Here is a 14,043-nt window from a genome sequence, read left to right on the forward strand (position 1 = left end):
CGTCTCAAAAAAAAAAACAAACAACAACAACAACAACAACAACAAAAACCTCAAGAATGCTCCCAAGGAGCAGTCAAAAAATTAATAGTCTTATTGTTTTTATTATGATGATATGAGTTAGTTAACTAATGAATTTACTTATGTCAACAAGACTTAAAAACTGAACATGAAGAGACACCTGAAAAGCTATAAGAAAGGCTTTAGAATACAAAATAAATAAATTAGAAAATAAAAAATACACTGGAAAACAGGTAACCAAAATTATAAACAAACCCAAGGCAAGAATGACTCCTACAAAAAAGAAAGGAGAAAAAAGGGGAAATATTGATGTTATCAGACATGAGAAAGGAAAAATAAATAATTATGTCAAGAAGAGATGATATGCTATTAGGTTAAAAATAAATAATCTATATTCAATTGTATATTAATATTTTATTTTATAACAAAGAAAAAATTTATTCATATTGTCCCATCATATAATTGTACATTTATAAGAGATCTAAAAATATATAAATTCTTAAAAGTGATTAACTCTATGAGAATACAAGATTACAAAGGATTTTGTGTATTCAAATTTTTACAAAGTCCAAGTATTAATTACACATATCAAAAATGTATTCCATTTTCAGAGAAGAATAAAAGTATTTAAAAGCCTAATTTTACTAATACCATATTTACTAGTTTCCATTTAGAAATGCAGTGCTTAATATTAATACTGATTTGCTTCTGTAAAAGCACCAGATTAACAACAAAAAAATGAAATGAAATGTAACATGATATTAATGTGCATGCACCTGTTTTAAAAAGGCTTTGGGTTGTTTTCTTTGGTTTTAAACAAATAGTATAGAAAAGATGTGTTATCCAAGATAGAAAAGTTTAAGGAACTCAGCAGTATTTCAATAAAATATTTGAAAGAAAGGGAATATATGACAAAAATACATGTGAAAGTTGTAAATTTAAACCACAACTGAGGTTAAAGTTGAATAATGTTGTATTTGAATTTGGGGAGGGGAGTACAGAAAAATAAATTAATTCTCATTCACCTTCCATTCTCTCCCAGTTGTGTATCTATTCATTCATTGTACAATTATTAAAAATTTAATGTATGCCAGGCACTGTGCTAAGCACCAGAAATACAAAGATTAAAGTCAATCTTTCATTTTCAGTAGCTCACATGCTTGTAGGCAGTAGAATAAGTAAACTGTAAAGTAGTTACTCATAGCATCCAGTGTTATACAGTAGCATACCTAAAACTGCAATACACATTTAAATTATACTGGGATGTTATTAAAATGCAGATTCTAATTCAATATATCCCTGGTGGTATCTGAGACCTGGAACGTCTAATAAACATTACTGATTCACCAACCACGTTTGAAGTACAAAGTGATAGAGCTTCTAATCGGTGCTCTATCTCTGGTCTAACTGCCCATAGTGCACACACAGATTCTCATGTAACATTAACCTTCCCTATTTCCAGGTATCTTCATACTCACTCTACTTTCTCCTTAGGTGACCTCTTCCACACTTGTGTCTTCAATTATGACTTAAGTAATGAAGACTCACAATAACTATCAATAGCCCTCTTCTGATTTCCAGACTCTCACACTCAATTGCTTATTTGACATCAAGTTTTCTGTCTTTCAAATGCATCTCAAATTCGCCATGTCTGAAGCTGAACTCACTGTACTTTTCCATCCCAAACCACTCAGAAAGTACTGGTCATTTCATATCTCAGGGATGCTTCTTATAATTGAGATTTTCCTCTATATGTCTACTTAAATGATGTATGTAAGCCCCATAGAGAAAGGAACCATGCTGGATTTCATGCCATTTATTTCCATTTACTAGGACAGCATTTGAATAAAGTAGACATTCAAGAAAAACTTGGAGTGAAATGTTGATTAAAAATTACTCTCTGCCTCAATCTGCAGCATCCCTGAGTTCAGCAGCCCTACTCCAGGGACAGTCACTCCTATTACACAGACCTCCAAAAGCAAATTATTTTCACATACAAAGTGTCCAGTAAACATTTATTTGCAGTAAATGAAAAGGCGATGCAATATAAACATCTTGTACAAAATTTAATCCAACTAGAATTTATTGAGCCCAATCTGGACAAAGCTATATAATAAGCATAAGAATAAAATGTAGCCATTTTGGTGTCTCATCAGATTGGTTAAAATGATTGTTTGACTCTAGTTTAGAGATTGAATTACTATCAGAATCCCCATTCCATATGGCTCTTTCATTTGATTTATTCAAGCAATTTGTGGTATCTCATCTTGATGCTATCCAATATACAGTGTACAACATAACTGTAGTTTCTATTATGATTTTTGTGGCAGATTGATTAAAATCACTTGAGTAGATCCTCTGGGAACATTTAAAACCTCAGAATTTTGTGAAGACTTACTACCCTAGATCTACAGAGCAGACATAGAAGGAAAAGGGGGATTTTTTCAGGATTTGCTATAAACCAGAGAAATATCCCAAAAGTGGTCAACTTTGTTAACATTTTAATCAATATTCATCCTATAGCAGATCCTAGATTAGGATGAGAAGAAAATATCATACTCCATTTTCTTAAGATAGTAAAAACCTAAAGGGCAAGATAGACCACTCAATGAATAATTAAAATCAAGGGACTCAGTGCTGTAGTGACGTGTGTACAAATGATTGAGAACACAGAAAAGACAATTACCAAAAGTTTAGGAAAGTGACATGGCTAAGAGGAGGAGGTTTCAATATAGCTACCTTGAGAAAATGACTTCTAAGTTGAGTGTTCAAAGACTAAAAGAAAATAACTTATTAATTGTGTGGTTGGGAAGGCAATTTGGGCAGAGGATATAAATTTTGTGATTTGATTTGTGTATATACTGTTGGTAACAACTGGAGGCCAAGACTTTTACATTTTATGAAGGTCTGAATAAATTGTTTTAAGGACCTAGATGACTTTTCATTGGAGCTTTCTTTATCATGAATAATATTTTCTTGTGCAAACAAAAGATGGAGTTGTAAAGTACAAAAGAACTTTTTCTTTAACTACATAGTCTGTATCAGCCTTATGAGAACATTCACATCATTGTGCTACTGATACTACTGTATTTTCCCACAAGGGTGATGGATTGAGAAATATGTAAAGCTATTGAGGAACTATGACCCAATTAACACCGGATTCTCATATCCAGTAAAATGAGATTGCCTGTCCTCTTTTAAATAAAAACAGCAGATTAAATTTTTGGTTTAAAATCCAATATGTCACCTACGATTTTCATCTTCTTTGTTATTAAATCATGCTATTATATGAATGTCCATGAGATATTAAAATTCTAGGCCACTGCCCTAATTTTGTTGTGACACCCTATCCTATCTGTTGCCTAGGACTACACCCTGAAACATCTACTTCCATCATTATTCTTTAAAGTTTTATTGACTTATAATTGGCATAAACAAACAGCACATATTTAAAGTATAGAATTTGAAAAGCTTTGACATATCTATACAACTACAGTCCTATCACCACAATCTAGATCATCCATTACCTCCAGATATTTTCTGTTTTTCCTTTTTAACCCCCTTCTCTTCTTGCCCCAGTCCCCAACCTTAGCCTCCAAGCAACCCTAATCTACTTGATAACATTGTAGGTTAGCTGACATTTGTTTTCGTTTTAGTTTTGTTGAGTTTTATATAAATGGAATCATACAGCATATAATTTTCCTTGTCTTGCTTCTTTCACTCAGCATAATTATTTTGAGACGCATTCATGTTGTGACATATATTAATTGTTCACTCTTTTCCATCACTGAGTAATATCCCATCGTATGATGCAACACCTTGTGTTATTCATTCACCTGTTGATGGACATAAATTGGGGCTATTGCAAATAAATATGACACAGACATTTATGTGCACGTCTTTGTATGGAGATATTTTCATTTTTCTCTTGGGTAAATACTCAGGACTGAAATGGCAGACATGTTTCAACGTTAAGAAATTGCCAACTATATTCAAAAGTGATTGTACCCTTTAGCTCCCCTAGTGTATGAGAGTTCCTTTTCCTCCACATCCCCTCCAATACTTAGTAATCATTTTAATTACAGTCATTCTCATACAGTCATGTTAATTATAGTCATTCTCACTCATGCTCATAAATGTGTGGTGATATGTCATCGCAGTTTTAATTCATCTTTCTCTAATAACTAATGATGTTGAGCATCTTTCTACAAGCTTGCTTCCCGTTCACATACCTTGTTTAATAAACTGGGTTGTTTACTTTGTTATTATTGAGTTCTTAGAACTTTTGATATACTCTGACACAAGTTCTTTAATTTACATATAATTTGCAAATATTTTCATTTACTCTATCTTGTCTTTCATCCTTATTAATGCTGCTATGGAAGAGCAGAGCTTTTAAATAATTTGCTCTTTGACAGATTTTGATTTAAACAAATATTTGCCTAACTAAGACACAAAACTTGTTTCCCTTATGTTTCCTTCTAAAAGTTTTATAAATTTTAGACTTCATACGTAGGTCTATGACACATGCTGAATTATTTTTCTATAGTATGAATTATGGAATATTTGCATATGAATAGCTAGTAATTCCAACACTATTCTTGAAAAGACTTACCTTTGTAGAATTGCCTTTGTATTTCTGTTGAAAATCGGTCGTTCACATATGTGTGTACCTACTTCTTGATCCTTTTTTTTTCCATTCACAAATTTATCTATCTTTGTACTAATGCTGTACTGACTTTACGTTTGTAACTTTATGAGCCTTGATATCAGAGAGTGTTAGTCCTGCTAGATTCTCTTTCTCAATGTAATTTTTGCTACTTTAGTTTTGTCCGTTTCTATATGAATTTGTGTTTGCCAATTGTCACACACAAAAAGTCAGTTAATATATTGATTGGCATTGTATTAAAAGTATAGATCAATTTGAGGAGAACTGGCAAGCTAATAATGTTGTATCTTTGCAGCCATGAATATTACATATCTCTATAATATAGGTATTTTTCATTCACCTTAACATTTTACATTTTTCAACTTTATTCACATCTTCTGTAAGTTTGTCTCTAGGACATAGTTTTGATGCTTTCGTGAAATATATTTTTCTTATTTTCAATTGCTTGTTGCTAGTTTATGAAAATACAATTGATTCTGTAAATCGATTTTTATCTTGAATCTTGCTATTATCGGTTCTAGTATCTTTTTAAAATATTTTGTCTGAATGACCACATGGACAGTCATGTCAGTTTAATGTCTTCTTTTTCAGAAGACTCCTTGTGGAGGCTTTTTAAAATTTTATTTTATTTCATTTTGGTTTTTTTTGCCTAGTTTTACTGGGTAATATCTCCAGTATAATATTGAATAGAAATAATAGTAGGAGCAAATATCCTTGTTTTGTTCCTCATATTAGGAGAAAAGCATTAAGTCTTTCATCTTTAAGTATGATGCTAGCTGAGGGTATCTCATAGCTGTTCTCTATCATTTTGGGAAATTGCATTTCTATTCCTACTTTCCTGAGAATTTTTCTCAGAAAAGAGTGAAGGATTTTGTCAATGCTTTTTCTGAGACAGTTTTAGAGCGTTTCTTCTTTATTTTGTTAGTATACTAAATTACACAGATTGGTTTGAAAATGTTAAACCAATCTTACATTCCTGGGATAAATCTTATCTGGTCATGAGGCATTACTCACTTTATATACTTTTTTGTTTGTTTGTTTGTTTATGTTTTTGTTTTTGTTTTAGATGGCATCTTGCTCTGTCGCCAGGCTGGAGTGCAGTGACACGACCTAGGCTCACTGAGACCTCCGCCTCCCAAGTTCAAGTGATTCTCCTGCCTCAGCCTCTCAAGTAGCTGGGACCACAGGCGGGCGCCACCATGCTCAGCTAATTTTTGTATTTTTAGTAGAGACGGGGTTTCACCATGTTGGCCAGAATGGTTTCAATCACTTGGCCTCGTGATCACCCTCCCCTGGCCTCCTGTCATTTTATACACTCTTGCATGCTATTTGCAAAACTTTTGTTTTGAGTTTATGTGCCCATGTTCATAAGGTATATTGGTGTGCAGTTTTTTCTTTTCTCATAATAACTGTGTTTGGTTTCGGGTTATCACTGGCTTCATAGAATAAGTTGTATTTTTTCTTCTTTTCGATTTTCGGAGGATTTTATGGAGACTTTGATATTATTTCTTCCTTAAATGTTTGATAGAACTCTTCAGTAAATGATGTGGAGTTTGCCTTTCAAAATTTTAAATTTCATATTAGTAATTTAAAATACGGGCATATATTTACCCATAATATTCCTTTATTACCATCTTCTTGTCTGTAATATCTGTTGTAATGTTTCCTCTGTCATTTCTGGTACTGATAATTTCTGTATTTTCTTTCATTTTTTCTGATAAATTTGGCTAGCCGTATATTAATTGATTTTCTTTTTTCCATATTTTACTGTTAACTTAGTTGTGTCTTCATTTGTAATGTGTGTTTCTTGTAGACAGCATGGAACTGGGTCTTGATTTTTATAAAGAATGATAAGCTCTGTCTTTTAATTTGCTTATATAGATCATAAAGTGTAATGTGACTACTGATATGGTTAAATTTAAATCTATCATCTTGCTATTTGTTTTCTATTTGTTCTCCGCTCTCTTTTTCTCTTTTTCTGTCTTACCTGGATTAACTGATTTTTAAAAAATTAATCCAGTTCTCCTCTACCAGCCTACTTTCTTTAACTTTTTATGTTGTTATTTTAGAGGCTGCTCTAAAGTTTACAGTATTCATCTTTAACTTACCACAGTCTGCCTTCAAGAGATATACCACTTCAAGTAGAGTTTAAAAATCTTACAGTAGCATATGTCCATATCTGCACTCCTGATCTTTGTGCTGTTGTAGTCATACAATTTAAACTTACTATAAATTCTACTCTATATTACTAATACTTTAAACAATTATATAGAAATTTGACTAAAAAACCGTATGTATTTATTCAGAGTTATCATTTCCAGAGGCCATCTCTTTGTGTAGATATGTATTTCTTTCTGGTGTCATGTTCCTTCCTCCTTCTTTGTGTTGCCTGGTAATGTTTATTTTATTGCAAACATTATGAATGCTAATTTATTGTGTGTGAGATATTTGCATAATCTTAACATTCTCAAACTTTGTTCTGGGATGCAGTTCTCAAACAATTTACTTTAGAAAACTTGTAAGTGTCCATTTATCTTTTAAAAAGTCTTTTGACAGTTTTACAGCGCTGGAATATCTTTCTCAAAAACCACGAAGCCATCCCTTTGAAATGTAGTCATCAAGGAAGACAATACCCCATCATCTCCCAGTCTTTGGCTGGGTGGGAGTTTAACTTGTGGGCACCATGCTGGAATTGTAAAATGACTAGAGAAAGTTTACTTTTCCTTTGGTAATTTTCCTGGCTAGTTGGTAAAGCCAGCTAGCAAACACAAGTGGGTCCATGCTCTTCTCACCACAGCACTTAAATATTCTATTCAGCACTGGTCTCGCTTGCCCATGGCAACTGTCTTGAATAAAGTTTCCCTTGTCCATTTAACGTTGTTCAGTTTTTGCTTTGACACTACCTTAATGAATGTGCATTCTTCCTTGACCTAAAGGAATCTAGATTTGAATATTTAAGTATTGACACCCAATGCAACTTCTTTTCCAAGAGGTCAGTGTCCCATAACCAAAAGCTCAATGGTTTGGAAGATGAGAGAAATAAGCTCTAGGATCTTCAACTACATCTTCTTAGGACCTTAAAAAAGTTGCTGATACATTTGATAAAGGGTATTTTTCCCTGAAAGATGACATGTTTTGGTAAAAAGTCCTCTGTATTTTTCTGTGAATTCTGAATGTCTTTAATATTATTCTTGCAGGAGTTCTGGTTAATTATTTAGATGAACCCAGTGCATATATGTTTTTATCAGTTAATTCACATTAATTTTATGTACATGACATAAGGGACTAGGCTTTTTTTAAAGCCTAATGGACATTTCCAAAATTACAACAGGAAATGAATTAAAGAGACATATTCTCTGAGGGTGAAAATGAGGAATAATTTTTCCTCTACCTGTAAAGCAGCTGCTATCATCATTTGCTGACTTGCAAATCATTACTGAATGCTTGAGCAAATCTTTTTACTTGTTGACATTGTGCAAAGTCAGCTCTGGAACTGCCTATAATTGTTGGAGACGTGATTTGCTTTTTTAAATTTCAACGTAGAAAAGGATATGATTAGTAGTATAAATTACACAACATATTTTATGGTAATTTAAAAATGTATGTTGTAATTTAAATTCTTATGCAAAACAGAAACAAAAAAATTCTATTTTATATGGTATATGTGATATTGAACAATATAATTTCTGTAACTCCATTTTTTTTCCTGATATGTTTTGACCAGGAAGTTCAGAACCACACAGAACATTCATCTGGGAACTTGAAATCAGCGTGTGATACCTGCAGCACCATAACTTTCATCAAGATACACCTGGAAAGAGAAATCGCTAACCCGAAGAGCATTTCCTAGGTGCTAGCTTAGTGATTCCCAAACTGGCCATGCATTTTAGAATTAATAGAGGTCTCTGAAAACTTGCCAAGCCCAGAACACAACCCACACTAATTAAACCACAATGTTTTGAAGTGAAACCCAACTTAAGTGCTTTTTGAAGCTCCCCAACATATTCCAAGGTACAAACAAATGTGAGAACCGCTGCGCTGAACTCTGTGTTAAGAACTCTTCATGAATGATTTCAGGGGAATTTTCACAACCAGCCTACGAGGCACACATCCTTTTCTGAACTATAGTCCATAATGCTACAATGAACAAAGTACTTGGAAACAAAATTACTTTTGGCAAATTCAATTGGGTGAAAACATAAGACGAACGAAGAGGGAAGTGATTTTAGGAAAAAAAAAAAAAAAAAAAAAAAGGAAATACAGCACATCACTCTGCCTCCCATCCGGACCAACTGTGGGAAATTTGAAATTCCCAGTAATCTGTTGGGAACAGGGATTTAAGGTTATCTCTCTCTTATGTCTCCAAGATCTAGGTTATGGCAATATTCAAAAAGACACAGATCTATAAGAAGTCCAGCCTCGGATGCCAACACTTTGGGAGGTTGAGGCAGGCAGATCACGAGGTCAGGAGATGGAGACCATCCTGGCTAACATGGTGAAACCCCGTCTCTACCAAAACACCAAAAACACAAAAAACTAGCCGGGCGTGATGGCGGGCACCTGGAGCCCCAGCTACTCGCCAGGCTGAGTCAGGAGAATCACTTGAACCCGCGAAGCAGAGGTTGCGATGAGCCAAGATCGCGCCACTGCACTCCAGCCTGGGTGACAGAGCGAGACTCCATCTCAAAAACAAAAACAAAAAAGAATTCCAGCCTCATCCAAAGGGGAATTGTGTGGCAGCGGTCCATTAAAGCACGCTGAGAAGAAAATCCTCTCCTGGTTCGTATCAAAAGCCTGGATGTATAAATAGTATTCATAGACAACAATCTGAAAGATACGTAGACTTCCATGCTAGCAATCTAGATTTTTCTCTAAATGAGAGCTGACCCACTTGAACCCTATTTTTGACCCAGGGAGATTATTTTCACCGGATTGTATCTTAACATGGGATTTTCAGCTTGCACTGACAGATATTATATTACATATTATAGTATGCGTGGTAATCTAATATAGGACTCAATGTATATCTCAGGGACAATACACAGCAGTGATTTCTCCCCAGTTTGATGATCATAAAATGCTGTTTTCTCTTAGGAAATAATATGCTTTTACCTTATTGACAATATAATTTCTATAACTCCATTTTTTTCCATTTATATACATATATATGGAAATAGTTATGAACTAGTTATCAGGCTTTAAAATCAAGAAAAATTTTACACACACACACATATATACCTAAACATTGTTTGTTTTTTTAAATGTATTTCCATAAACATATATGTGTGTGTGTGTGTGTGCGCGTATATATATACACACATTTTTTTTTTCCTGAGATAGAGTCTCGCTCTGTCACCTCAAGCTGGAGTGCAGTGGCACAGTCTCGGCTCACTGCGACCTCTGCTCCCTGGGTTCAAGTGATTCTCCTGCCCTAGCCTCGGGAGTAGCTGGGATGCAGGCGCGCACCACCACACCCAGCTAGCTTTTTGTATTTTTAATAGAGACAAGGTTTCACCATGTTGGCCAGGCTGGTTTCAAACTCCCGACCTCCTTTGATCTGCCTGCCTTGGCCTCCCAAAGTGCTAGAATTACAGGTGTCAGTCACCGCACCCAGCCCTCCCTATATATTTTGACCAGGAAGTTCAGGACCATATGTGTTACAATTTTTAGAAACCAATAAATCTAAACATGCAAAATGTTACATACTAATATTCCCTGTGACTTAATATTACTATATTCAGTTATCATTACCACTCCAATTTTTTATTTTTAACTTGTTAGATGTATTTTACAAGTTGCTTTGTTGGTTATAAATATATTTAAGATATTTATTCCTATGACCCTTACAACATGTCTATCTCTAACTGTGAAGTTTCTGACAACAACACATAAAGGCAAACACAGTTTCACTTACAACAATGCCACTTTCACATTACCAAGAGAATATTTGCGGCATTCAATAAAGAGCATAGCATAGATACAGAGTGCAAAAATATGACAAAGCAAGAGGAAAAACTTACACCATCCCACACCAGTGTTAATCTTGAGCTAAATGTTAATCCTACTCGAAAATTCATGAATTACAGAACATGTATACTGCTTCTACTCTGAATGCTAAGAACCAAAAAAAGTGTAGATAGGCCAAGTTCAGCACTTAACCTACCATATGTAGTGGCTTAAGTTCTAGAAAAAGATTTGCTTTAAAATTTGAGTGACATATATTGTTGAATTTAAATTTCAGATGATCTTAAGTTTTGCTGCAATTTCACTTTCTTTGTGAGAGATGCATTTCAAACATGCAATAGCATACGGAGAATACTTGAGTCTACAAACACCAATGTCTCTTCCCACAAAGAAGTTTACTTCTTTCTGTTGTTCTGGTAACTCCTTTTCACGGAAAATATTTATTCACCAAAAGATACAGTTTCCCTGACAGACTGGGATACAGAAACACAGGAAAGAGTGTTCTGTTAGACTGAACTCATTGAGAGAAGGCACTATGTCTTCTTCACAGTGAAGCCTCCACCCATCCCTCCCCACAGATCTCTTTCCGGCTGGGAACTCTCCCTTGCCAGTGGCTGCCAGCAGCACTGAGATCAGGGCTTGGTACATGAGACTATCCATGTACCCAGCACTAAATAGATATTTAATATTTACTTAATATGCTGAAAAGCACTTACTTTGTCACCAATTCTAAAATGTGGTGCTGGCCGGGCGTGGTGGCTCAAGCCTGTAATCCCAGCACTTTGGGAGGCCGAGATGGGTGGATCACGAGGTCAGGAGATCAAGACCATCCTGGCTAACACGGTGAAACCCTGTCACTACTAAGAAATACAAAAAATAGCCGGGTGAGGTGGCGGGCACCTGTAGTCCCAGCTACTCGGGAGGCTGAGGCCAGAGAATGGCGTGAACCCGGGAGGCGGAGCTTGCAGTGAGCTGAGATCCGGCCACTGCACTCCAGCCTGGGCAACAGAGCGAGACTCCGTCTCAAAAAAAAAAATATGCAAAACCTTGCCTGAGACTGTACCACAAGAACACCAAAGTAAAGCCCAAAATTTTGAGTCAAGGTCAATCCCAAGACTCAAACCTCTCTCCCCATGTATTTTTTCTGGTCTCACACCTCTTAGGGATGAAACCTTTCATATTTTAAAACCAAAAATCTCTTTAGGATTTTAAGATACATATTTTTCTAAAAATATTCAGCATATCATGAACTAGTTATCAGGCTTTAAGATCAAGAAAAATATTTCACACATACATACACATATATATATACACATATATCTAAATATTGTTTATTTTTTTCAAATGCATAAATTTGCTTCCTTTTCTTAACAATGTGGGGATGATGTCACGCTATCATCTTTTCTCCTCTGTTGATCTCATATTTATAGCTCTGAAGTTTCTTTTCCTGTTATTCTTAGATGAGTCCTCTGATGTTCTCATATACCACCGCAATTCTACTCTATTCCTTTGCATTTTTACATTAGTTTCAAAAGATTATTTTATATTCGTTTGTTCAAAAATTGTGTCTGATGGTCGGCCGCGGTGGCTCACACCTGTAATCCCAGCATTTTGGGAGGCCAAGGTGGGTAGATCACCTGAGGTCAGGAGTTCAAGACCAGTCTGGCCAACATGGAGAAACCCCATCTCTACTAAAAATACAAAAAATTAGATGGGCGTGGTGGTGTGCCTCTGTAACCCCAGCTACTAGGGAGATGGAGGCAAAAGAATCACTTGATCCTGGGAGGCAGAGGTTGCAGTGAGCCGAGATCATGCCAGTGCACTCCAACCTGGGAGAATGAGTGAGATGCTGTCTCAAAAAAAATAAATAAAATTGTATCTGCTTGCATTTGGTGTATTTCACCTTAAATCTCTGTCAGAGTGACTTTTGCTTAATCTTGTAGACCAGTTTTCATCATCATTCCACCTGAGTTAGGTTTTGCCAGCTGCATCCCAACTTCCAGTAGGCCTGAAGCCTGTCCTCAAATCTCAGTTTCCTTTGCATTCTATGCTATTAAATACATTTCTTTAATAAAGTAAAGTTTGGTGGGGCATCTGCTATTTCTTAAACACTAAAGAAGACCAATAAATTGATGACCCATTTCCTCCCATCAGAGTTTACAATTTTCTTTTTTATTTTGAGATGGGCTCTCAGTCTGTCACCCAGGCTGGAATGCAGTGGCACGATCTCAGCTGCAACCTCTGCCTCCCAGGCTCAAGAAATCCTCCCATATTAGCCTCCTGAGTAGTTGGGACTACAGGCATGTGCCACCACGCCCAACTAATGTTTGTATTTTTGATAGAGACGGAGTTTTGCCATGTTGCCCAGGCTGGTCTCAAACTCCTGAGCTCAAGTGATTCACCTGCCTCAGCCTCCCAAAGGGCTAGGATTATAGGTGTGAGCCACCACACTCAGCCAAGTTTACAATTCTCTTACAGAGGCAAGGCATAAATGAAAAACAATGGAAAATATTTAAAAATTATGAATACACTAAAAGGCATTAACTTGAATATTATCAAGCATATCATCTCAGGTAAGATCAAAAACAAATTTTAATGATTCTTAATTCTTGTCATTAAAAAGTTAAACGTGTATGACTGTAGCACTCACAAATGTCATCCCAACAGGCAGATGTTTTCAGAATTGCTAAATTTCATTTTCAATGGATTTATATTAAACTATCTGCATCTATAATTCAAAAACCAGGATCCAGGAAATTTGTAGCCATTAAAAATTAAAGAATCTACAAGGATGGGAAGTAATGTAGGAGGCCTACATAATCACTTTTGGAAATTTTAATGGATATGCCTTTTTATGTCCTTTCTGCTACAGTTGTTCAGCGTTGCTTTTTAATGTAAACTGCTACCTTATTTTCTCCCCTGAGAAAACTTTACTTGATGTAAATGAAGCAACCTTGGCCATAAACTGCTTTTTAGAAAATGTTTTCCAACTGCACTTGAATCAAAGGCACTGTTATTAATATCAGCCTATGAATTCAAAGCTGTGCCTTTTAAATCAACCAACATTCTACACTACAGAAATTCTTCATTTATTTTTTCCTAAATATGTTAGACTGGTTATTAGGATATGAATAGATAGTGATAGCTTTGGGCAGGTGATGACAAGTAATCCTTAAAATGAAACAACTGATTGAAAAGGCAGCTTTGTGCTTTCCCTTTAGGGCATAGTAAATTTCATAAATCTAGTTTCCATTTATGTGTTTTGTATTTTTTCTCACTGTGTTAAATGCTAGCAATAACATATTTGTACAAGCTTTTTAAATTTTAGGAATCATGCTTAAAATAATTACCTTCATGACAAACTTAGGAAATAGGTAAACACTCATTTACCA

The sequence above is a fragment of the Mandrillus leucophaeus genome, unplaced genomic scaffold (assembly GCF_000951045.1).
Source record: "Mandrillus leucophaeus isolate KB7577 unplaced genomic scaffold, Mleu.le_1.0 Scaffold328, whole genome shotgun sequence".
NCBI lineage: Eukaryota > Metazoa > Chordata > Mammalia > Primates > Cercopithecidae > Mandrillus > Mandrillus leucophaeus.